The sequence below is a fragment of the Chelonia mydas genome, chromosome 1 (assembly GCF_015237465.2).
Source record: "Chelonia mydas isolate rCheMyd1 chromosome 1, rCheMyd1.pri.v2, whole genome shotgun sequence".
NCBI classification, from domain to species: Eukaryota; Metazoa; Chordata; order Testudines; family Cheloniidae; genus Chelonia; species Chelonia mydas.
The window spans coordinates 288,480,301-288,507,867 of NC_057849.1; the positions used below are offsets into that span (position 1 = coordinate 288,480,301).

Genomic DNA, 27,567 nt, shown 5'->3' on the forward strand with positions numbered 1-27,567 from the left:
CCATCCCTGAACAGTGGTAATATGCTGTAGTCATCTTAAGCTAGGGCATAGCTCATTGGTGTCTGACCATTTAAGAGTGTAAGAATCTATCTTGTCTGATTCAGTACGTTTCTGAGCTCTGAAATGGAACCATACCACCACAGTATTATTACTCTCTTCCCTGAATTACCCAGTGTTCAAGCATTATGCAATATATTGTTATGATACTGGAGTTTCAATTGAGGAAATCAAATGTATATAGCAATTTAATGGGAAACAGAGGTGTTTAAAAATGCTGAAATAGGTCTATTCAGACATGGCTTAGAGTAGAATGAAACGGTAGCAGTTTTCAAAATGGGATTCTCACTCTATTAAAATGCAAATAAACAATGTTTTTTTCTTCAGACATCCCTGTCTATGTATAAAATAATAACAGCAGGAGAAACCTGTGTATTGGCATCTCTGACATTTTTGTATATACTTAATTTGTTCATGAATTAGAACATCCTACCATTGTTGTCACATGTGTGAGGTGAATCAGATATTGCTTATAAAATATACTTTTAAAGCATTAAGAAATCTGGCACATGTTCAGTGGAATATGCAAGAAAAGAAATGGGTGAGGAGAGTATCATTTCATTAACGTGTGGGTGTGCATGTATTTACATATGTATATAGAGAGACTTATGTGATATAGCACTAGAACAGGTTGAAATGTTTTGAAATATAGTTTTTTGAGGAAATTCCATATTTAAACAAAAAACTGAATTTTTTCACATAAATTTTCCCTTTTTTTACCATCTCTATAGATCATATTCACGTTTTGAGCATATATTTGTAGTTACGCTTGGATGCGCTGATCCTAATTAAATTTTATAAAGGGTGCAATTTACCCATAGTGCAGAGTGGCCATTCACAAAAGCCTTTGCATCCCTGTGTACTAGAAAAGAGGCCTTGAACAGGCTGATATGGAGGGTACCTTTCAGATCCAAATTCCATGGATCTATCACCCTGCATACTGGGTATGAAGTCGCACAGGATACTATTGCACCCAGAATAGCCGCTATAAAAGGGATGTCTTCTAGAGCAGCTGCTGGCACAGGAGTTGAGGGACAAATTTGGTTTCACCTCCTCCTGTTTAGTGCCACACACAGAGACCTTTTGTTTGGGAAGGCAGATGGATTGGCAGCCTCAAAGACTGAAATTCAATATTTATCCATAGAAGAGGTATAGCATTGGTAATGGCAGGATAAGCGTTTCTAGCTCTGCCCTGTCAATGTGCTTCAACCCTCATCTGAGTGAAGCTCAACTCTTCTGCCAAGATTGCCAAAAGGGCTAACAATTAGTGCCAATGGTCATAGTGTATAGGAATTTGGGTAGTATCCCTTTAAATAATTTGTGAGCCCTCTAGGGGGTTTCCTTGTCTTCTGCTGTTATAGCCACTACAGATACATCTACACAGCAGCTGGGAATGTGCTTCCCAGCTCAAGAATCCAGATGGACTAGCTCTTGCCAACATTCTAATAAAAGCCATGTAGCTCGGGGTGGTAAGGGTGAGAGTCAGGCCTGCCATCTAAGTACAAATCCACTCAGACCCTCTGTGTACATAACTGGGTGGCTAGCCTAAGCCGCCACCCATGCCACCGCTGACTACACTGGTATGTTTAGAGTGCTAGCTCAAGCAGATGTAGTGTGTGTCTGTCTACCTAAGCTGGGAAGCATTCAGTGTAGATATCCCATTTAACCCTGCAGTGTACATACGTAGCTAGGCCGGTATATCTGTATATAGTTAGTAAACACTATTATTTAGACCCCAATGGTGTCTGTTTGGTTTATGATCATTATTAATGTGCAGAAAGCAATAACATAACAATAGAGACTGTATTTTTTGTGGATGCTTGCTCACTAAGTAATTAGAAACTGAAATGAGACTTCAAACTCCTTTCACTGAGATCAAGAAACCCATCATTTATTTTTAATAATTCAGGGACTTTCATCAGTGTAATCATAATGAAAATAACTTCCATGAAACTCCAAGAAGCGAAGAGCAAATTACATTTACATGTGTGCATACATGGGTGGCTGGTGACCCAGCCATTGGGGGAGGCTAGGCCCTGGCTCCTCCCCTTCTGCCTGAGGCCCTACCCTTCCCCTGTGACTCCCCACCCCCACAGAATCCCAGAGCACCCAGCCTCAGCCCTGGTGTGCCGGGCAGCTTGGTGGCGCGGCTGCAGCATCCCCAGTCCTGGAGCTCCAGGCAGCCGGGTGGTGTGGTCCAAATGCTGGGCAGGCGGTGCGGCCCTAGCAGCAGCCAGGAAAGGGCAGGGCAGAGCATTGCGAACTGCAGGAGGGGGCCTCCTGGGGACAGAGCACGGGCAGGGTCACTCCAGGCTGTTTGGGGAGGTAGAGCCTCCCCTGGCCTATGATACGTCAAGATAGGGCTTATGTGGTGCATGGGCCTTTTTGCACAGAGGGGAATTTCACCCCTCTGCACAGAATGGAGTTGTGCTCCATGGGGCTCTATCAGCAATACTGCAAATGGCATTTGGGGAGGCCGCTCAGGAGAAAGGGGCATAGTGACTCAGTGACACTAGCCAAACATCCCTGAGGATGAGGCTGTGCAGTGGCTCACAGAGGCTAATACGTCAAGTTCATTGTCTGTAGTAACAAGCAGAGTAAGTCTGCTAGGGCTCCACAGCCTGGAGACCAGCCTCGGGCCCAGTGGAGAATCATTGCACTGAGTCTGCTTACTCCGGTTTACCACAGGGAAGGTGGATTTACCTGTCAGTTACTCTCTGTGGCCTTAACTGTTTTGATCTTTCTTACCTTGCCATAGAATGGACATATTAATACACAGTGACTATCCTTATCTTCACCCTTATCACGTGGGCACCATTTTAGACCATACTCTGTACTCTGCCCTGCAGCAGAGAGGAATTGGTTTGTTCAAACTGAAGAAGAACAACTTTAATCATAGTTTTGATGTTAGTCAGTGGACAAATGTGCTAGTCTAAGTTAATTTAAAGGCCAAAGTCAATACCGAAGGTATGAATGAACTATTGATTTCAAAGATTCTGGGAAATTACATTGGTAAGATAAACCTAAATGCATCTCCCGACCTTTTGATGTTAGAGACGTGGAAGATCCAGATAAGATTTTTATTTTCTTTACATGAAAGCAAGTTTAGACTAATAGGATTGACACCAAGCCTGAAATCTTAATAAAACATCTAAAGACTGCAGGTGAAATCTTGGCTCCAATGAAATCAAAGGGACTTTGCCATTGAATTCAAACAGTCAAGGATTTCTCTCTGTGTCCCAAGCTAGGTAACAACAATTTGGCAGCCACATTCTGACCTGAACTGTGGCCTGGGTGTCCATCTCTATAGCCCCATCAATAGTTTTAAAATATAATTTTGGATCTTTTCAATGTGGGCATAATTGTCTATACTTCATATCTATGCTCCATTTAAAATGTGGGCAGGATTCTCTTCTCGGATCTGAACAGTGGTGCTTGAATCCAGTATTCTGTTCTCCATTGGTAAATCTGTGCAATGTTGAGACCACCAGATGGATCTGAGAAACAAATTTTACCATGCACATTTTTAGCCCTATAAAACTTGGGTACTGGGTATAAATCTCTCCCAGTATTATTATAACTAAGCTTTAAAATGCCATTTACAAACTAAGTATTAATTGGAGTGCTTAGGAAGATGTATATATCTTCAGTCTCCAGAAGATTAATTAATTTAGTAAGATATAAGCTTGGTTCAAGATGGTTCCTCACTTATATTCAGTTTTCAGAGACTTCAGCCCCCCCCCCTTCTTTGGTTGAAGGATCCGTCTTTCTCAGCTTGCAAGAGCTCTGTTCCCTTGTGTCTGTATAGTGATGGAGGTCAAAGATGGCTCTTTATTTCCTTCTATCTTCCAAAGTTCAATTACTTTGTTTCAAGAGGCAGGACGACCTCATGCTGTTCTTCTCATCCCCCTGTATGTGACTGGGACTTCTATTGTTTTTGGTCACAACTTTCTTAGGAGACAGGTAAATACAGTAACTCCTCACTTAAAGTCATCCCAGTTAACGTTGTTTCATTGTTATTTTGCTGATCAATTAGGGAACATGCTCATTTAAGTTGTGCAATGCTTCCTTATAACGTTGTTTGGCAGCCGCCTGCTTTGCCCACTGCTTGCAGGAAGAGCAGCCCGTTGCAGCTAGCTGGTGGGGGCGTGGAACTAGGGTGGACCAGCAGCACCCCTATCAGCTCCCTGCTCCCCTAAGTTCCCTGTGCAGCTGCTGCCCAACAGGCTACCAATTGCTGGCAGTTCAGCTGTCCCGCCCCTCACTGCCATGTGCTGCTCCTGCCCTCTGCCTTGGAGCTGCTCTCCAGAGCCTCCTGCTTGCTGTGCAGGGGAGGGGGGTAAGAGGGTACTAATGTCAGGGTGTCCTCCTCCCCTGCTTATCCCATCTCTATAGAGCTGGGGGGAGAGGGATAGCTCAAGTGGTTTGAGCATTGGCCTGCTAAACCCAGGGTTGTGAGTTCAGTCCTTGAGTGGGCCATTTAGAAATCTGGGGCAAAAATTGGGGATTGGTCCTGCTTTGAGCAGGGCGTTGGACTAGATGATCTCCTGAGGTCCCTTCCAACCCTGATATTCTGTCAAGGTTCCTTTCCCACTCTGAACTCTAGGGTACAGATGTGGGGACCTGCATGAAAACCTCCTAAGCTTACTTTTACCAGCTTAGGTTAAAACTTCCCCAAGGTACAAACTATTTTACCCTTTTGCCCCTGGACTTCCACTGCCACCACCAAACTTTATCTGGGTTCCTGAAAAAAACGTAGTTTGGACACGTCTTTCCCCCCAGAATCCTCCCAACCCTTGCACCCCACTTCCTGGGGAAGGTTTGGTAAAAATCCTCACCAATTTGCATAGGTGACCACAGACCCAAACTCTTGGATCTTAGAACAATGAAAAAGCATTCAGTTTTCTTACAAGAAGACTTTTAATAGAAGTAAAAAGGAATCACCTCCGTAAAATCAGGATGGTAGATACCTTACAGGGTAATTAGATTCAAACACAGAGAATCCCTCTAGGCAAAACCTTAAGTTACAAAAAAGACACACAGACAGAAATAGTCATTCTATTCGGCACAATTCTTTTCTCAGCCATTTAAAGAAATCATAATCTAACGCATACCTAGCTAGATTACTTACTAAAAGTTCTAAGACTCCATTCCTGTTCTATCCCCGGCAAAAGCAGCATACAGACCGACACAGACCCTTTGTTTCTCTCCCTCCTCCCAGCTTTTGAAAGTATCTTGTCTCCTCATTGATCATTTTGGTCAGGTGTCAGTGAGGTTACTTTAGCTTCTTAACCCTTTACAGGTGAGAGGATTTTTCCTCTGGCCAGGAGGGATTTTAAAGGGGTTTACCCTTCCCTTTATATTTATGACTATATATATATATATATATATATATATATATATATAGTGTTTTGTCTGGTGAAAAAAAATTCCCTGGAACCTAACCCCCCCCATTTGCATTAATTCTTATGGGGAAATTGGATTCACTTAACATTGTTTTGCTTAAAGTCGCATTTTTCAGGAACATAACTACAACGTTAAGCGAGGAGTTACTGTAGCTGCCTTCTTTTCTGTCTGAGTGGGAACCTATTTCTCCATTTTTGGCCACAGACTTTAAAACATAATTTAATTAAATATCCATATTTCCTCATTTAGCATTAATACAAGCATTTCCCAATGATATTAATCACCAGTGTGTCGTTAGATTTCAGAAACGATCTCACTTGATACACTTTTATAATACACTAGTATTGTATACAATCAGTTGATTCATCTGGTTATTACCTGAGGTTCAGAACCCCCTGTCTTTGTATACCAGTAAATGTTTGAAAAGGTAAAGTTTATTCAAACTGTGAGGAAGATGACATGGAGTCTGGCTCTGAAGAAAACTCCATGCTTTTTCTTCTCTCATTTGTTAGTTTAAATGCAAATTGTTCTGTTTCCTGCCATCTCCTCCTACTGCTGTCTTGATGGTCCTGTTTACTGCTTATATGCAAATATGGGCCTTCATTGTCTTTGCCTGAAGATTGGGCTGGCCAAAGAATCAAATACACATTTCTTTGTCTAAAGCAGATGTGTTTACCAATGCCTCCTAACATAAGAATGGCCATATTGGATCAGACCAAAGGTCCATCTAGCCCAGTATCCCGTCTTCTGAGAGTGGTCAATTCCAGGTGCTCCAGAGGGAATGAACAGAACAGGTAATCATCAAGGGATCCATCCCCTGTCGCCCATTCTCAGCCTCTGGCAAACAGAGGCTAGGGACACCATCCCTGCCCATCCTGGCTAATAGTCATTGATCGACCTATCCTCCACAAATTTATCTAGTTCTTTTTTGAACCCCGTTATAGTCTTCGGTCTTCACAACATCCTCTGGCAAGGGGTTCCACAGGTTGACTGTGTGTTGTGTGAAAAAATACTTCCTTTTGTTTAAACATACTTTAGTCATAATTCTAGTATATATCCATAACCCTTAATATCCACTGTGTACATACATCACACAAGAATGTTAATGATTAGTTATTAGTTTTCAAATGATACATTACAAGGCATATTTTGTACAAAGATTATTACAATAGTGTGTAGGGTGTGAGTACAAGGCTATTTAGTGTCACATTGGCCTCATCCATAACAATTTTATATTCCACAGCAAACATTTTGTCTAAACCATGGGAACAGGATGGCTCCCTAATATCCCAACCTCTTCATGGGCCACCTCAAGGCGGAATTTTTGGACAACTGCGTCACAAAACTGATGATATTTTTATATCCTCTGGACAGATGACCTGAACTCCCTCATAAATTTCCACCACAACCATCACCACCCACCCATAAAACTCTAGACGATTCCCATACTAGCAGCTTCATCAGTGGAACCCTACAAACATCTACATACAAGAAACTAATGGATAAAATCACATCCATCTTCGCAGATCCTATAACTATGCCAAACACACCGAGAAATCTGTCATCTATAGCCAGGCACTCAGCTACCACAGAATATGCTCTGAGGAGAAAGCTGGACACTCCACCAGAGAAGCAGATTGCATCACGGAACAGGCCATGCAACTACCCCAAGAGAACCTGCTTCAATACTGATACTGAAATAAAACCGCCTTTGACCACATACCCCTAGTTGTCACCTATTACTCCATACAGGGTATCATTAAACAATTACAACCCATACTCAGGGCCACATCCTGAAAAAAAACTTTCCTGAAACCCCTCTTCTGGCCCCCACCCCAATTTCACCAAACTCATCATCAGAAGGAAGCTCCCCATAGACTAGAACACACCAACTCTAAGTGGCACCAGACCCTATCAGAACAACAGATGCAAAACCTGCAAATGTACCTCCACTGCTACAATGATCAACACCCCCTCACTTAACACCTTTCATGATGCATGATCCTACACGTGCTGATCACAACATGTGGTGGAACACATCCAGTGCACTAACTGCCCCACCAATTATGTTGGTGAAAGGAGACAATCAATACACTCTTGAATGAACTCACACAGAAAAATGATAAAAGACAAAAACACTGTTATCACCTGTGGGTGAACACTTTTCACAAAGTAATCACTCTATATCTAACCTATCAGTCCTTGTCCTCAAGGGAAACTTGCCAACACCTTCAAAAGACAAGCTTGGAATCTTAAATTCATAACTCTGCTAGACACCAAAAGTCATCAACTGAACAGAGACACTGGATTTATGGCTCATTACTACAATCTATAACCTACTGACCCCCATCCTTGCTTTTTTCTCTCTCTCTTCTTTCCCCCTATTTTTGGAGAAGTGTTAACTGGCCACTTCACCTTGAATGGTCCCTTGAATTATGAGTTAACTACTTACGCTTAACAATCTCCTTCTACCTTGCATTTACCCGGGCCACTCTGAGGGCAGGTCTACGCTGCAAAATTAAGTCAACTTAAGTTACGTCAACCTTCAGCCACTGGAGTAATTACATCGGGTTTGCATGTCCATACTAGCTCCTTTTGTTGGTGATGCATGTGCTTACCAGGAGCTCTTGAACCAATTTAATTGTGGGGCACTGACAGCCAGAGCCCTACTTCCCGGGACTGATAGCCTGAGCCTCACTGGACTGACAGTTGGAGCCCCACCACCTGGGGATGACAGCTGGAGCTCCGCTGCCTGGGGTGACAGTAGATTTCCCTGGCCTATAGAAGAGCTCTGTGAAAGCTTGTCTCTCTCACAACCCTCCCACCTCGAGGGATCCCAGAACTCAAGCCTGAACTTCTACATTACAAGTTGATAGCTCCGCAGCCTGAGCCCTGCAAGCCCAAGTCAGCTGACCCAGGTTAGATGTGTATGTTTTATTACAGTGTAGATGTACTCCTAAAAAAAGAAGTTTAGGCCCTGATTCAGGAAAGCACTGAAGAATGCGTTTAACTATAAGTATGAGCTTTAGACCCAATAGGACTTATGCACATGCTTAAAGTTAAGCACATGCCTTAGTGCTGTCCAAAACAGGGATGTTTTCCTAAATCAGAGCCTTAATAGTTATGAGTATGCCCATACGCAGGCACTTTCTATTTCTTCTTTTTTTCCTGCTTCCTCTCATTCATTCTCATAATCCATTCCAAATCTTCTCTGAATTTACTTTCACTCACCAGAAACAGAATTCGAAGAGTTAGATGAAACCAGCTAGAGATGCGAAGGATACCATGTGACCAATGTGACTAATTAAAACTAACCTGTCAGCTGGGATATCAACCATCAAATACTCATAATGTACCACCTGAGATCAATCTACAGGCCAAGAATTATTTGGTGAAACTATTTTGAGTAATTAATAAATCTAAGGAAATCCTGATCTTCTGGTAGATTTTTTTTTTGCAAAGAGAAAATGGGGTGAAATTTGTTGAATAAATTATTCAGTATATTTTATGAATGTAAATCCATTCTCCACAGGCTTTGAAATAACTATCAGTACACCTTTTCCAATAGAGCACACAGAGAACATCTTTCACTTGAGGATCTCAAAACATTTCTCAAACATCCATTAATCTTCACTATATCCTTGTGAGGTAGGTAAGTACATACACAGCAGCTAGTGTGAAGAAGGAACCTATGAGACTTGTATCACCAACTGCTAATTATGATTTAAATGGTACTGAGATTCTTCTGTCAGGAGCCCTAATTATATGGCTGCATCTTTTACACATTAGAAAAGATAATACCAGTGTTCATGACAATCATGGTGCCTGTGACATAGCTCTAAGTGTTGGTATCACAATGCTTAGCCCCAGGACCCCTGGCTTCCCACAGAAACATGCCATCATGCATGTCTACCAATCCTCCCATCTGTGCTTCCTGGGGATATCCCCTCTGGTCTCCTGGCTAAGACTTCGGAACTTTTGAAGACTTCCCCACAAAGAATTAATTCTCAGCCTTCACACTGAACCCAGTACAATCTATGGGTGAAGTCCTGGCCCCATTGACTTCAATGACAATGACATTGAGTTTCTGCAGGCCAGGACTTCAGGGTTCTCATTCTCCGCTGCCTTGCAGCTTACATAATCATTTATGCTTTTGGAAAAGTTGGTGTAAAGCACTGCATTTCTAACTGTAGCCTTTTAAGGTTGTATAAATAACTACACAAGGAATAAGATGGTGGAGAACCAGGTCAATACTGTATGAATTCTCATATATAACAATATAGTGCAGCTTTGATCAATAGAGCTCTTATCTTATTATTTCCCTACTGTGTCAAAGCACTTTGATTTAAGGAATTCCTCTGTAATCTGAGACACAGGACTGCCCTCCATATTAGCTCTGCTGGGATGGTCAGGACTACAAGTGCTCTTTGGTACCAGTGCTCGGGATTACTGCTGCAGTTTAAGATAAGGAACAGGAGGGAGTTTGAACTCCACTTAGCAGTGGTGCCAATTACAGGAGACTGGGGGAGAGGAGGGTAAATGCCCCCTCCAAGGTTTTTGCACTTACTCAAAGTTCTATGGGCTGTGGAGTCAGGGTGTGTGTATGGGGGGCGGGAGGAATGGTGAAGATGGCCTGATCATTTTAAAGCATTGTTCCCTTACTAAATCAGAGCAGCTGCTTCCGGAGTGGTCCAGAGAATTACCCTGGTGGCATGATCGCAATGCCACTGAGATGTGATCTGGTCGCCCTTCGGTACACATGGACTGGCAGCAGGACAAAATTTCAGTGAGTGGTGTTGTGACTTGGTGTATGGGGTTGTAACATCATGCAAATTAGGCCCACCTGCCCCTCTGTCCAGAGGGAGGAGTGGAGGGGCTAAATGGTATTGCGACCAAGCAAACAGGGAATCTGTTCCTGTACAGCAGACAACAGGGGAGCCAGCTGAGAACTCAACACCTGGTGGCACCAGTTCATGCACTCTGTGGGAAAGAGAGAAGGGGAGACTCCCCAGACAAGGAGAGAGAGGGTTGGGAAGATGAGCAGGAGTTAAATGGCGTCCCTGTTGGGGATGGGGACTCCAAGAAATACCTGAATTGGTACCTCTGGGTCCAACCTCTTAAATGAAAATAAATGAGAGGTTGTTTACTATGTGTTTCATTGGTAACTTGCTCTTTTTGATTTTGGTTAAAAGCACTGCAGGATAGTAAAGGGCCGGGGGGCAGGAAGGGGAAAGATATCTGCTATCACATCTTGCCTTTGTGTAAATATATCAGACAAAGAAAAGGAAAGAACAAAAATTACAAAGCTACCATTAAACCACAAAATAAATAATCCCTATTAGTTTAACTCTTGATCAAATTCTTTACTATTCTATATAAAACAAAATTACTTGGCAATCATGTAGGGCCTTTCATCCAGGATATTAATGCACTTTATAAACATTCATTAAGACCCACAATATCTCTTGTATTATTATCCTCATTGTACAGATGTGGAAATGGAGGTACAGAGAGGCCAAAAGTCACATAAGCTGAAAACAGACAATCCTTGATCCCTAGCCAGTGCTCAAACTAATATAGCGTGGTCCTTCCCCAGTACTACTGCTGTATTATCCTTAGCATTACCCCTCCAGAGCTCTTGCTATCCTTGTGCCTCTAGTGGATGTAGGGAATAACAGTTATGTAAGTATTTGCAGGGGCTAGGAGTTCACCGCTCAAGCACCATGATGTTTATGTTCTGTGCTACTTCGTGATTAATATCTCATGGAGATTTACAGACACACATTGAACACTAGTATAATTACAAATATGATGTTAATGATCATTTCCTAATTCCAGCTGGCTATAGGCTTCCAGCTTCCCTACAAATTCAGGACTAGGAACCTTATGCTATAAAGTAGTGGCCATGTAGCAAGTAAATATTACCCTGCCAGAACATTACATAGTTTAGTAAAAAATACAAACATGGGTTATAGTGGTGGTATGCAACACACAGGACCAGCATCTTCACCAGCAGGACCTTCCTTGATAACTGCCTGTTCCCTATAAGCCTTCCTTACTACAGATCTGCTGCCTTATACAAATTTTGTAACACATACGTTTTGGGGGCTGGCCCTTTAAATTTGGCAAAGAAGAGCAGCTGCAGCTCTAGAGTAGCCATTTTACAACTGACTGTTGCTTGCTAGATATCCTCTTTCAGTCAGTAAGAAATACTCCTCATATTTCCCCCTTATTTTCCCAGTATTATTCCTGAGGACAAAACCCTTTCTCATAGTATGGAAAGTCTGAAGTTAAAGAGGGTTTTTATCTACAATCTACAAAACTGAAGAGCAGCACAGCTATGGTATGTGTGAAAATTTATTGAATGTAAGTCATATAAATATAGTGTTTGCTTGTGATTATTATTATTACTGATGAAAAATATGGGGGAAGGAAATGATAGAGATAAGTCAGAGTTTCATACACATATGGGCTCCCAGCAAAAAACAAAATTTGAAAAAAAAAAGCGAGCCTAGGGATATTGGGTCAAAGTTGTTCCCACATTCAGCTGCATTGTTTCAATTAATATTCTCTGATTCTTCCCAGTACTTTTATATGAAATGCTGTAAGTGATACTAATGTTGACAATGGCCTTTTTGTTTTAATGTGTTCCTTGTTGGTATGTCCTGCAGAGGTGGATTATTTCCCTGTAGAGCTTGTTACCCTCCTTGTCTTGTATTTGTATTGACTGTGCTAATATTCTTTTGCTATTGTTTTCTTTCTACTGATGTATTATTTTACTTTATAAGCAAAAAAGATATAAAAAGTACCTAACTGTGGTTCTAGGTGTCCCTCACCATGATTAAAATATATTTTTATATGGTAATTTACAACTCCATGCATTCACCAGACCACTCTGTGACCAACAATGGCTAGATAAGAAAAGACCACATCACTCACTGCTTTCATTATTTTCTCCTTTTATAAATACAGTATAAATTAGGAATAATATCACACAAGTGATTCCACCAGAGCAGAAGTTGGTATTCCCATTAACTTCTCAATTACAGCAATGTGAGGAAGCATTTTATAGGATCAGACTTGTCTTTGGATAAGCAACCTCTGGAATTCAGACCTAAAAACGAAGTTTGTCACCTCCATAATATGCACATGCAAAGGCAGTTTGCATGACAAATTTGGCTGTTTGTATATGCAGAACCTTGGAACTGAAAACTTGTAGAAGCACAATTTTGAATGTGAAGTTTTAGAGATTGCATTTGACTATATGACAGATTTAATAGAATAGAAAAAGTGCCCATACAAAAGTCACTGTTTAAATTCTACTACCATAAATTCCCTCTATTTGCTCACATATCCATCCCTGTTTTATTTCCCTGAAAAACAGAAACAGCTGGAAACACCTGGGTGAAATTATCTGTACTTTATCAGTTTCCTGATCTTTACTTTTGTCACTGGGGCTGCCATATCACTTGGTCTTTGTGACAGACACTTCCCTTTTGTCACTGTCAGCACTGGTACTGGTGCCAGAAACTCTAATGCAGTGCAGCAAGGGAGTGGCATTGCTGTTCAGATAAGAAACTTTTAAATCCTGAGCTGTCAAGTATGTCTTGTTTTCCCCCTATACAATTTCACTCCCTATGAAATATAACGTTTAGTTCCTTGGCATGTACCTAGAATCATTGACGCCAATGCAGTTCACTATAAAAACACAAGAAATAAATCAGTGCAACTCATTCATATTATAAACACAAAATAAAAGTGTTTCCTAACTTTTTGCTTCCTGCCTTTAACACTTTCTGCTTCTTAGTCTTCCACTTCTGTCACTCCTAACATTTCTGTTTTTGTTATTCATTCTTGTATCCATCTTTTTCTAGGCTTCCCTCCATCTTTTTAACATTCTATTTCTCTCTTTTACATTAACTTACTTTAGTCTGTTCTGTTCTTTGCTTGTATACTGCATTCTGAATTTGCCCAACTTTCCCCTGTTAAATCCACAGCAATGCAGAAAAATACAGCTCTCCAGTGAGAAAAAATAATTAATACTCAGTGTAAATTAATAAGAAAAAACAAACAAATGAGGTCTCTTTTATGAGCAGGGAAATAGCTTTCCTTGTGAGGGTGCTCATAACCTGTTCTTAGATGCTGACAACTCGGAGTCTTTTGGAAGCACTGTAAGTTCAACAAAATGGGTGTAAGTGGTAGTATACCAAAAATGAATTGAAATGCAAATTTCTTTTAGTGCATGATAAAAATGTAATAAGCAGACATAAACATGAAAAAGAGTAAGTTATATTTTTATGCTATTACAGTAGGAATGGTATTTAGCATACACCAAGAGGCAGATTTTGCTATTGGTTTTATAGTTATGGCCTTTCTATTTAACTTTACTTTTCCTTTTTCTGCTTTTCATTATTTTACCTCTTACATTATCTGGTTTCTATTTTTTGTTTAATTTTCTCTCTCTCACTTTCTCTAGCTTTTTTGTTTATTCATTTCTCTATTGCTTCTCTGTTCTTTCTGTCTGTATGGTGTCTGGTCTGGTCTCAAAAAATGCATACCTGATCTGTGCAAATCTCCTGTTGCCTTCAGTGGCAATTTTGTGTGAGTAACAGGAGCAGGATTTGCCACGGTAGTAGTTCAATTTCTTATTTCAGGAACATAACCGCATGCTTATTTTAACATAACAAGGTAGGGAGAAATGAAAGTAAGGCGATCCTGATTTTAATCAGAATTGTGCCCTCACCCCTAGTTTACAGTATAGACACATTTGTGATGAGGACAAGGTGACCTCTCCCATTTCTGAGAGGGTTAATGTTTCAGAAGGATGTATGGCCCCCAAGTAGCCATAGAAATTAAATTTCTATAACTCCACCTTGATGCTTATATGCTGGAGATCTGTGAGTACAGAATACATTTTCTATGTATATTCAGAGACCTTTGACAGCCAGTTTGGCTGGTACATAAATCTGAGCCCGGTGAAGGGCCCACGTCTATGTTTCCAGCTGCCCTTCATCCCAGAAGGGACTTGCATTTTTGGTTACTGCAAACAACTCTCCTCACTTGTGTATGCCCTTAATCTAGTCAGCAATGACTCCCAATGACATTTTAGGTGGAGCGCAATAAATAGTATATATGCTCATTGATGGCATGATCCTCTGAAGTGCTGTGCACTCTCAGCTACTGCTAAAGTCAATGCAAGTTGAGAACATGCACTGACTTGCAGGATTGCACCCAATGCAGGGCACTTATTCATAACTATCAATGCATCTTGCCTGACATACTAGCAGCCCTTTATCTAGTGTTTCCAGCACTCGTGATTTTATTGTGAGAATCATGAAATTCATGTGGTTTTCTCTGGGAGTCAAGTGGTTTTATGACTATCTTGGCATTCCTTGTAAAAAAAAGCAGATTTCTAGCAAGCATGGCTGTGGAGAAAAAATTGATTAATATGACGTGGGAGAACCTTGAAACCAGAAGCCAAATAAAAAGAACCCATAATTGATTATTTTTATAAAATCTCATAGAGTTTTAAGACAACTTCCTGATTTGGATTTTTGAATGGTTGGGTTAGCAATACTGCCTATCACACCTCCTGTCTGGATTCTCATACAGTTAATGGGGCTGCAGGGAAATTTTCCCCACAGAGTTGCCTTTCAGCCATCAGGGGCTGCTATGATGGGAACTGTGGGAAAGCACAGTCTACCTCTGCTCTTACAGTACTGACAGGTGCAAACTGGAGAGAGCTGGAAGTCATAGGAGACCAGGGGTCAGCAACGTGTCCATAAATGGACAGAAGTCTCCATGGTAAAAATGTTGAGGTCCGTGGTCATTTTTAAAAAAACATTGAATGACTGAATGACATAACCCCCTCGCCCCCAATGCCTGTCACTAAACGATACTTTTCTTAAGTGTCTGTCGCGCAACATGGTGAGTGCCGACCCCCATAGGAGACAGTCAGCTTACCCAGAGCACTACTTCTCTGATGAGGAGAGAGAGAGACGCCTGAGATAGTACTGGGAAATGAAAGGGACAGGAACTAAAGGTGGAAAAAAGCAGTGGGCAGAACATAGAAGGCTGCTACGGGCTCTCCTCAACGCTTCTACATATAAGTCCCTGCCTCAGGGCCCTCTAGTAACTGTCCCACACTAGTCCCCACTAGTTACCCCCTCAAGCTTCTTAGTGGTCCATGGCTTCCTTACTTCTTCCACCTTCTTTTAAAGCAGTGCAGACTAAAAGGCTCCTCCCTCCCCCACTCCCTAGTTCCCATTGTATGAGGGACACAGAAATAGTGGCAAGAAATGCCACATTCAGAGCTGCACCAGCCAGAGCAGTTATGCTTCTGAAAGTGTCTCTTAGCCTTTGCTGAGGCTGCCATGTCAATGCTGCTGCAGGTTTGGAATCCCCTGGTGAGATATGGATGAAATAATTTGGACACCTGGAATCTAGGACCAATTCAGCCCTGGTATAAAAGGTCACATCACAATAGGGCTGGTTGAGAAATGATGGTTATACATGCCAGAAGTTTAATCTAAAGCAATTATTTGTTTTCAATATTTTGTCTTAATTTGGTGGCATTTGTTGGAAAACTGGAATAAAAACCCAGCAAAACCAAAATATTTCTTTTTAAAATCAGCAAGATGTCCCAGTAAGAAGTTGAACTGTGAGATGAAAAGAAAAACAACTAAAACCCTGTAACCCATAAAGATGAACAAGCAGTGAAGAACCAGAGCAAACAAATTAGTTTAGCTTGTCGTATAATAGCAATAATATTAATAGCATCGAGTGTACTTGCAATTAACAGCTTTTGTAATTCATCAAAAACCTCAGCTTTGTGCTGGCATTTAACGAAATCAAAGAGCCATTTACTGCTATGTATGCTCTAATACCATGAGCATTATCCCTTACATAATTCTCTTATTAAATCTAAATGGGTATCTGGGAAACTGAATTTAAAGCATTAATGAAAAAGATATTACATTTTTTGCTATACAAGTACTTAATTTAATGGGTCTGTAGATTATACTCAGTGGGTTATCTATACTACTTAATCGAGATGTTCCATGGGTATGTTAATAAATTGCTAGGTGCTATGTTGTTCTGCCTCAGACACTGGTGGCAAGATCCCCCACCCCATCCTGCAGAGAGAACTGATGGGGTTCTGAGTAATGGGGAAAATTCTATGACATTCCTCACTGTCAAGTTTTTCTCGGATCAATCTTGTTGAGGGTGTTGAGCTTGCATCCACACTTGGAAACTTGAGTGGTGGGGCCTTGAAACATGTGACACTTTTGAGCCCCACACAGATCTTGGGATCTATACTTCAGTGCCCGAGGGGACAATGACTCCTCCACTCCATCAGCAATGTGCTTCCAAAAAGATGCTGCTGCCAGGCAGCCATTCACTGCTTGATGTCCCTGGAAAACATCTCTATAACGATGGAAGGATCCATGGTAAAGAATAAGATGGGTGCTATGCAAAAGGTGAATGGCACTAGGCTCCCAAAAGGCACTGGAAGTAATAGAGTGAGGATGTACCCATCACTCCAGTCCTGCTCTTACAAGCAATGCTGGCTGAGAGCAGGGTAGAGTGTGGGTAGAGTGTGCTGCCACTCTAGCATGTGCTCTTTCATTGCCCCAAGGGCTCAGTCAGCAAATTGCTTACTCTTTTGGCTCTTGTTACATCACGGACTCTCTGTGCACCTATTAACCCTCCAAATACGGGAGTGTGACTTTAAGACACAATTTAGCCCCATTGTAATTAAATTCTCTCTCTGTCATGCACCTTTGTATATAGTCCTTCTGTTTGTAATCTATGTCCTTGGTCCTTTTTACTACTGAAGCAGTAAGGAGTGTCATTATTGCTCTTATTGGAGGAGAGGACAAGTCCTGGTGCTCAGCTCTTGTAATTTTAGTCTGTTTACACAGCATGCAAATGCGCTATAAATAAAACTCTTGTAATACATAGTATTTATTAATACCGACAGAAAATAGTGAAAACATTCTGGCTCGTTGGAGTCCATATTAATTGCCTAATATAACAATCTAAGTTTACATGAAAAAACTCCTACTCTATTCTATAGCATTTTGGGTTTAAGACTGTGGGACGCCTCATTCAAGAATTCTACAGTATGTGTTAGTGCCATTTCTTTTATTTGAAGGTCAGATTACTCAGTGGTGCTACTTAGTCACTTAAACTGACAGACTCGTAATACTTTTTTTCTGAAACTAGCTTAAAAACTGTGGGCAACTAATAATGCATTGCAGTCAAATTCCGTTCTGTAAATGGTGGCACATAAAGCTTTTCTCCCCTTTTGATTATAGTTACATCTTAAAATGAAATTGAATGAGCATTGTAACTAAAAATGATTTTTTGCATGGGTTTATTGTTATAGACCCATTTTTCAAAGGACCTTAATGAACCAATGTCTGCACACACAAAAAATATCATCAGTGAAATGTCATCGAGGAATAATGTGTGAACTAAAAGGATTATGATTGAACTATTCCTATGCTGTTCATATTGCTGAATTTAAGGTTGTGTCACCATTTCTATTATAAATTTCCATTTTCAGACATTTTTAACTGAGGTGTAAAGAATTCTCTGGCTATAATGTAACATACAGTATTTAAGCCAAGAGTAGTTTCTCTTTGTGATTTAAGAATTTTCTAAACTGGTTTTACAGGGAACATGTAATGGCAGCTTTCTCTTCTATCCTTACTGCTAAACCTCTGCTCTGTACTTGATTATTGTTTATGTTGACTAGAGCTGGGCTTGAGTCTCCAGTTTCATAACCAGATCAGAATTTGGATCTGAAATTTCCCATCGTTCAGGGATGTTTGGATTCCAAGTTTTGGTACAGTTCATAAGAAAAGTGCAAACCAAATGCAAAGGGCTCAATCCTGCAAAAACTTGCTTCTGAGCACAGTGCTTACTGCAGTCTTTGCCCAGTAGTAAGTATTTTCAGGATTGGGCCCAAAGTTTGTATCTGTATCCACATGTGAACTTTCCCAGGGGAATCGGGATCATGGATTTTGATTAACATTAATCTCTAATCTAATCTATTGCAAACCCAAATTGTTTCCCTACTTTAGTCTATCAGCTATACTGTTATCAAGATCATCTCTTCTCCTGCCACTCTGACCATATCTGTCTCCTTTTTAAATCACTTCAGTGCTTTTCAATTTCCTTCTACAGAAAGTTCAATGTTGTGCTCTATCTCCATCTTCTCTTTTTGTTGCCTAACCTTCTTGTCTATCTCATACCTAATTTTAAGGCTTACCATAGCTATCACTGTAGACTCTAAGTACTTCCTGAGTAAGTAAAATCTGAATAATGAAGTCCCTAGTGTACTTCATTAAGTCCCTTACCTGGTTATACGATGTTATACTTGGGTTATATAAATATTGTGTTTGTGTCTATTTAAATAATACATACACATCATTTCAGTTATGTTGCAAAACCTCTTTCAAAGAGGAGGAAGTTGCAGCATGGTCTAAAAGGTATACTATTCTGGATTAGGTAAATCTCTTCATCATAGAGAATTATTTATCACTGACATTTATTAATTACTTAATACATTTTGTAAACTGCATTTTCTTAGAATCAGGCAGCTGTCTTGGTGGAAGATGGATGAAAATGTGTTTCTTGAGATAGTAAGAGTCTGACCTGATAAAGGCTTTAACATCAGGGCTATGTGAAACGCATAGTTTCCTTGTGGGAAAAGAGATCAGGTGCTAACATATCTCTTCATGGTCTATGTAGAAGTTGGGATTGAAAAGAAAGAGCTAAATTGTGGGATTTTGACAGTAAGCTAGGCAGGTGGTCCATTAGTTGCTCAAGGATATCAGTATGATCTTCATTTGGAGGTCTGCACACCCGGGAGTCCTAGATTATTCTTGTACTCCTCAAAGGAACTGTCATCGTGTGTGGTTGTAAAACTAGTTTTATGGTGTACTCTTGGGGGATGTCTTCTCATAACATGCATAACTGGGTTTTGAGAGAGTGATCAATATTTGAGTCCTGAGTTTCTTGAAGGGGATGGGTTTCCAATTCTCCAAATACCGAGCATCTGGCTTTCATCCAGAGGGTCTGCCTGGTGTTCATGGAAAGGGAAGAGTTGTTGTAGAAAAGTGCTGAATAATTGTGGCGTGGGGGCAGAGGCATGTGTATGTGTTTGCACACATGAAGTAAGGATCAAACGTTTGTTTCCATTTTTCCATGTGGAGATGGGAAGGCAGGAGGCAACCTTCTACCTTTCTATCCATGGTTCTGGGATGTGGACTATAGTCACTATGGTGATGGCATTTACTACGCTGTGAATGCTCAACTGCCCTGGGTTTGGTTGTGGGTTAGAATCTCTTGGGGTGGATATATTCCTTTTATCTCCTTTGTTCACCCTACTTTCATGCTTTCTTTTCATTCCATCTCTCGTGCTTTTAAAGTTTGAAGAGTTTAGGTACTGTATGTAACTGAAAGGGCATCTCATTCTGTTTTCTGTATACTGCACCTGAAAGAACAGCTGCCATTCTGAGATTCAATTCAGGTGCAGAATGTTACATAGTGAGTCACTGTGCCTTCTCTCATGAAGGCCTCCTACTTTGATTTTCTTTATTTACTGTTTTCCTTAATCGCAAAAGTCATCTAATCTGTAAATACGTTTCAATATTCGTGTATGGGAAAGTGCAACAAAGCTCTTTCCTCAGATCCTGGAAAACTCGCTGTACTGTGAAGCTTTCCAGCTGTGAGATCACACCCTGCTGTGTGTTGCTTTGTATTGTACTTAACTGTTTTACCCATTTGTGTCTTTAGACTGTAAACTCTTTAGGACATAAAATCATATCGGCTGATAGTACAGCTCTGTGTACACTTTTGATGCTATCGATGTATAACTAAATAATAGTGGAATGATAGTTCCCTTAGCATACGTTTGATGCTACCGATGTATAAATAAATAATAGAATGATTGTTTCCTCAGGAAACAATTGAAGCTCATATTTGTAATGAGTTGGTTGAAATGCAAAGATGAAAATAATATATTTTGTTTAAAATATAAAGATATTCTCCCAAGGCTTCTATGCCATGAGGCAGTGTAAAGTCTCCAGGGTGTAGATGCTGCCTGAGTCAATGGTATGGACACTTACAAGCATTTAAAGACTTGACCAGAATGATTCCTTTGGTTCCATTATTTTATATTGCATCAATAACTACATAGATACATGGCAGCACATCTGAAGTAATGCTTATGGTTATTTAGGTCAATAATTAGTGTTTTAAAAAGTCACTAAATAAATATTTGTGATAGACGGCAATGGATCCTTTGGAGCAGTAACGTGTTATTTCTTATATATAAGTATTAGGATAATGGTAGGAAACACTACTTAAATATTATCACAATATTTAACAGCACTGTTTTGGGTGGCTCAATAGAAAATTAAGTATGTTTAAGGTGGGGATCTGAAATCACTACCCAGATTTCTCACCTAATCCCAATTTTGTCATCCTGGATGGCTGGGTGCTTGCATGGAACTCATGTATTTGAATCTTTTAAAGTTCATTCTTTGGTTCTGCTGAACTATATGCTATTAGTTCACTGAAGTAGTATTTGCTGGGGATTTTTTTAGCACTGTCAATTAATTGCAGTTAACTCATGCAATTAACTCAAAATTAATCATGATTAATCACAGTTTTAATTGCACTGTTAAACAATAGAATACCAATTGAAATTTATTAAATATTTTGGGTATTTTTCTACATTTTCATATATTGTATTCTGTGTTGTAAATGAAATCAAAGTGTATATAATTTTTATTGCAAATATTTGCACGGTAAAATGATAAACAAAAGAAATAGTATTTTTCAATTCACCTCATACAAGTATTGTAGTGAAAAAGTGCTCAAATAAATTGGTTAGTCTCTAAGGTGCCACAAGTACTCCTTTTCTTTTTGCGAATACAGACTAACAGGGCTGCTACTCTGAAACCAGTCTTTGTCATGAAAGTGTAATTTACAAATGTAGATTTTTTTGTTTGTTACATAACTGCACTCAAAAGCAAAATAATGTAAAACTTCAGTGCCTACAAGTCCACTCAGTCCTACTTCTTGTCCAGCCAATCACTTTGACAAACAAGTTTGTTTACATTTACAGGAGATAATGCTGCCATCTTCTTATTTACAATGTCACCAGAAAGTAAGAACAGGTATTTGCATGGCACTTTTGTAGCAGCATTGCAAGGTATTTACATACCAGATATGCTAAACATTCGTATGCCCCTTCATGCTTCGGCCACCATTCCGGAGGACATGCTTCCATGCTGATGATGCTCGTTAAAAAAAATCATGCATTAATAAAATTTGTGACTGAACTCCTTGGGGGAGAATTGTGACTGAACTCTTTGGGGAAGAATTGTATGTTCCCTGCTCTGTTTTACCCACATTCTGCCATGTATTTCATGTTATAGCAGTCTTGGATGATGGCCCAGCACATGTTGTTCATTTTAAGAACACTTTCACTGCAGATTTCACAAAACGTAAAGAAGCTATCAATGTGAGATTTCTAAAGATAGCTACAGCACTGGAACCAAGGTTTAAGAATCTGAAGTGCCTTTCAAAACCTGAGAGCGATGAGGTGTGGAACATGCTTTCAGAAGTCTTAAAAGAGCAACACTCCAATGTGGAAACTACAGAACCTGAACCACCAAAAAAGAAAATCAGCCTTCTGCTGGTGGCATCTAACTCAGATAATTAAAATGAACATGCGTTGCTCCGCACTGCTTTGGATTGTTATCAAGTAGAACCCATCATTAGAATAGATGCTTGTCCCCTGGAAGGTGGTTGAAGCATGAAGGGACATATGAATCTTTAGCGCATTTGGCACGTAAATACCTTGCAACTCCGGCTACAACAGTGCCATGAGAATGCCTATTCTCACTTTCAGGTGACATTGTAAACAAGAAGTGGGCAGCATTATCTCCTGCAAATGTAAACAAACTTGTTTGTCTGAACGATTGGCTGAACAAGAAGTAGGACTTGAGTGGAATTGCAGGATCTAAAATTTTACATTGTTTTATTTCTGAATGCAGTTTTTTATACATAATTTTACATTTGTAAGTTCAACTTTCATGATAAAGAGATTGCACTACATTACTTATATTAGGTGAATTGAAAATACTATTTCTTTTTTTTTTTACAGTGCAAATACTTGTAATCAAAAATAAATATAAAGTGAGCACTGTTCACTTTATATTCTGTGTTGTAACTGAAATCAGTATATTTCAAAATGTAGAAAACATCCAAAATATTTAAATAAATGGTGTTCTATTATTGTTTAACAGTGTGATTAATTGTTTCACTTTTTTAATCGCTTGACAGACCTAGTTTTTTCAAGTAATAGTAACTTATTAAGTTCCTGACTTAAACTAAGAGAAGTAAGAGAACTCAAAGTTAAGGCTAACACTGCATCTCCTCTTGTGTTAGGGCTTGAAGTAATCACAGATCAATGTGTGAAGTTTGCATTTTTGTGGGTCTAAATTGCAAGGGCAAAGCTGTGCATGCAATTATTTTCAGTCACAATTTCATGCCCACAAAAATGAAGCCTAGTTTATGATCGAGATAAATATGTTGTCCTTAACAAACCAAGTGATTCTAACTAACCAAATGTGTCAACGATGATGCCAGTGATATCAGTAGTTCATTTAGTTACATATATTACTAGTAGATGAGTAATAATAAAGGTGTTGAGATAAGATAATTGGATAATTAGTATAATTGCTGGCTTTTATTTTTTGTAACAAGATTGTTGCTTTTCAGCCCAGAGTTTTACAGAAAGTTATTAATGGCCTGTGTTATTGCTAGTTATAGTATATGATGCAGTAAAGACTTAAGAAGGTTGCAGTTTCTATTATATATTCCCTTTTTTCATCAGTTTGTGACTTAGCAACATTTTATGAGCAGAAACTTGATATACATGTACGAGGTTTCACTGATTAAACACATTTTTATTACACTTTCAGAACACTGATTTTTTTTTTTAAACAACAAAGTTATGCCCAGTGGATGATATTACCTACATAAAACCTCTGGTTTCAGAATAGCAGCCGTGTTAGTCTGTATTCGCAAAAAGAAAAGGAGTACTTGTGGCACCTTAGAGACTAACAAAAGTGGCAATTCTTCAACAAAAAAACTTCAAAAATAGACTCCAACAAGAGACTGCTGAATTGGAATTAATTTGCAAACTGGATACAATTAACTTAGGCTTGAATAGTGACTGGGAGTGGATGGGCATTACACGAAGTAAAACTATTACCCCATGTTTATCCACTCCTCCCCCCCCCCCACTGTTCCTCAGACGTTCTTGACAACTGCTGGAAATGGCCCACCTTGATTATCACTACAAAAGGTTCCCCCCCAGCCCGCTCTCCTGCTGATAATAGCTCACCTTACCTGATCATTCTCCTTACGGTGTGTATGGTAACACCCATTTTTTCATGTTCTCTGTGTATATAAATCTCCCCACTGTGTTTTCCACTGAATGCATCTGATGAAGTGAGCTGTAGTTCACAAAAGCTTATGCTCAGATAAATTTGTTAGTCTCTAAGGTGCCACAAGTACTCCTTTTCTTTTTGCGGATACAAACTAACACAGCTGCTGCTCTGAAACCTTTCAAAGTACTGTAACTCTAAAGTAACTTGTCTGATTAAATCAGCTTCTCCCCTAAATTTCTCTCCTGGCCTAAAAGGAGGCATGAGAAATTCCCAGGAAAATGGAGCTTTTATTCCAGAAACTTAGATGAGATATCAAAATCAGTATTATAGTGAAATCTGGCTGGAATCTCACAGTGGATTGAGATTCAATTGAGCTGTTTCTCAATAATGTGATAGAAACAATTTATGTTTTTAAACTTTGACATATGTATCAAAATATTTAATTAGCTTCATTTGAGTTCATAGGTTAATGTGTTTAACACATTTGTGGTGGAATATAACTGTGAACAATTAACACAAACCTGAAAAACAAAAGGATATTAAAAGTAAATGCTAAACATACTGCTAATTGCCAATGTTGTAACTAGGCAAGATGTTCTACCCTATGAATAGTTCCATTCATTTTAATGGGACTACTCATGGTAGTAAAGTAAAGCACATGCATAATTATTTGCAGAATTAGGGCATTAGAAAAGTTGTGCAGTTCTTGCCTTATTATACCTAAGTATTGGAAGTCATTATACTAATATTACTTCGACAGTTTCCATTGCTCCAGGAAAAAATGGTTTGGGCAATCCAGGATGTTGTTCTGAGAAACAGGACAAAATTATCAAGCTGATTCTAGTTTTTACTGAAGATTTCCAGTGATCCCAGTGCCAAATGACTGGGATATGCAGATTTCTAAATATCTACACAAGATTTTTATATCTGTGAAAGTGTATCTAAACTGCTGCCATATCAAAATACTGTAACTATGTAAGTTGCGAGGTGGTAGCGATTCAGACTTTTGTCTTTTCATGAGATGATACCCATATAAAAGTATGAGAAGACTGGATTATCTGTTCAGAAATATGGGGTATAACTAATTGATTGCTCCAAATTTTTCTGCAAATTTAATAGCTGTTTAAGACTGATAAAAATAAGCTATTCTTGCCCTTCCTCTTGACTGGCCAACACAAGTCTAATCAGCATAGAAACAACCAACATATATATTTGGGACTGTGTTAGCAACTATAATTTCTTTGAAAAAAATAAAACAATTGATTCAAAACTAATAGATAGAGCAAGCGAAAATGTACTTGCTTTTGCATGTCCAAACTGTCGATGCATGGACAATGACTGTGGCTCTTTACTGTAGCTGATATTATGATACGTTGTCATGATTAGGACTGCATGCTGAGATAAATGAGTCATATGTGAGGAACATGTCTTGATAATGAATCACCCATTTACTTCAAAAATGTAAAATGTGAGCAGAGCGAATGTACATTTGAATGAAAGAACAATTACAGGAATCAAAATATGGGGCACCCTCAAACTTGCAGAAGAAAACAAACTGGCAACTACAATAAACTACAAAGAGCCAAATACTGCAGACTCTTACTCAGGCAAAATTCATACTGTTGGCCACGGGAGTTTTGCCTGGGTAAAGGCTGCAGGACTGGACCCAGTGAAAATCTGAGCTCTGAGAAGCCTTAAAAAAAAAAAAATAACCCAAACACAAACAAACAAACAAAAAAGACCCAATCCAACAATATACCCTAATTTGTGTTGAGGATTAGAAGATTTAGTAAATAAACATCCCATTTTGATTTGCATTGATTTGATTTGCATTTGTTGAAAACAAGAACTCCCAGCGTAGCTTAGACAATGAGTCGGGGTTATAATGGATGTCAAGGTTCAAATAATATATTGAACCATTTTAAAATCAGAAAAAGCCATGTTCAGTACAGCCCAAATTAGAGGTCCTGTTTTGCTGACAGTTTACGTTGAGGTTTTCTCTGGATTGAGCATACAGTCTATAAATGAGAATTTACCGCTCATCCTTCTCTTTTCTTTCTTATTGATTTTTTTTTTTTAATACCACAGAGGTTTCTTATGCTTCTGCCAGTGCATTTCTGGAAAGAACCGCAGAGATCTTTTGGGTAACACGTACTAACAGTTCAACCAAAATCAGATCATGTAGTCATGAGAAACAGCTTCTAGAAGCTCATTGGTATTTCCTTTGTTTTTTAATACATTTTCTCTTTACTTTTAATTTTTAAATATGCTTGAAACGCCAGTCTATTTTCTGTTGTTGTTTTAGAACTCTACAGGCAAAACATTGCAATTGATTCATAATATTTTTCTAATGCAATGTGTCATTTGATTGGAACTATAAACTTATGTTTAAATGATTATTTGATGTTTAATGTTGAAAGATTATTTTATATTATTTTGCCCCATTTAGGTGATCTGGATAACCAGGGAGATATTTACATATGTATGTATATTGCATGTATGTAATTTGTTTGTAGATTATAGTTTGTATGTAGAGGATATGTGCCTCAGTTTACCTGCTTTATAGTATTGTGATTGACTGCTTGGAGTTAAATCAAAGAAGGCTATTACGGGAAGCAAACAGGAAATGAAACAATGACACACACACGGTATTTCCAGGGAGAATACCATGGAACTGTAAGAGTTATAGTGTGTGAGTTAGTGACTGGAAAAATCCCTGCCTGCCTGTTGCTAGAAGGCTGACAGGCCTATTCTGTGAAGACCGGAAACTATGGTCAAAAGAACTTTAAATGAGTAAGTGTCGTGGAATGAAGGCAGGGACTTTGCAGGGCATACCCGAGACAGCAAGCAGCAGGTCTATGGAACTGAGGCACCTCCACAGGATGTGCCTGAGACATCTGGGCTTGCCTAAGCTTTGAGAGAGGTGATGAGCTGCAGGTAAGCAAGCCCCAGGTGTGTGGGTCCTTTGGGGGTTTAACCCTTTCTCCCTGCTTGCTGTGTGCTTTTGGGAAAATGGTCAATATGCTGGAAGGAACTGTTCTGAGTCATTTTAAGCAGCTGCTGGTCACAAGTACTCGAAGAGGGGTGTGTCTTGCAGGTAACTAGTTGCAGCTGGGCCTGTTGTGTTAAATGTTGGAAACATGATTCTGCTGCTTCCCCCAGAGCTTCCTCCTAGAACCACTCAGACTGCCCAGAGAGAGGTGAGGGGAGTGAAACTTGTCACCCAAGGAGGTGCACTTGTGAGAGAGTGCAAGGTCGCATAAGGCACTACTCACCTTGTAACTCTGGCAGGATGGTGGTGATAGGGGTGTTGTAGCCTGATCATACAGCCTAGAGTGGGGTGAACTGTGGCATTCCACTCTGCAAAGAGTGCATGTCAGGACAGGTAATAGTAATGGGGGATTTATCATTAGAAATATGAATATCTGGGTTTGTGATGACTGGGAGAACCACATGGTGAATTGCCTCCTGGGGTGCGAAGGTTGCAGATCTCTTGAGACATCTAGACAGGCTTATGTGCAGTGCTGGGGATGATGGTGGTCATGGTACATGTAGGAGAGAGGTCCTGGAGGCCAAATTTAGGCTGTTAGGTAAGAGATTGAAGTCTAGGACCTTCATGGTAACA

At 39.7% G+C, this 27,567-nt stretch overlaps 1 long non-coding RNA gene across 2 annotated transcripts in view; it reads left to right on the forward strand.

Moving 5' to 3' along the window:
- Window positions 1-11,626: 11,626 nt before the first annotated feature.
- LOC122466196 overlaps window positions 11,627-27,567 on the forward strand; it is a 166,233-nt gene continuing 150,292 nt past the window's right edge. For both annotated transcript variants that reach the window (XR_006291539.1, XR_006291538.1), the window contains exon 1: window positions 11,627-11,806. This is a non-coding gene — a long non-coding RNA (uncharacterized LOC122466196). The remainder of the gene's footprint in view (window positions 11,807-27,567) is intronic.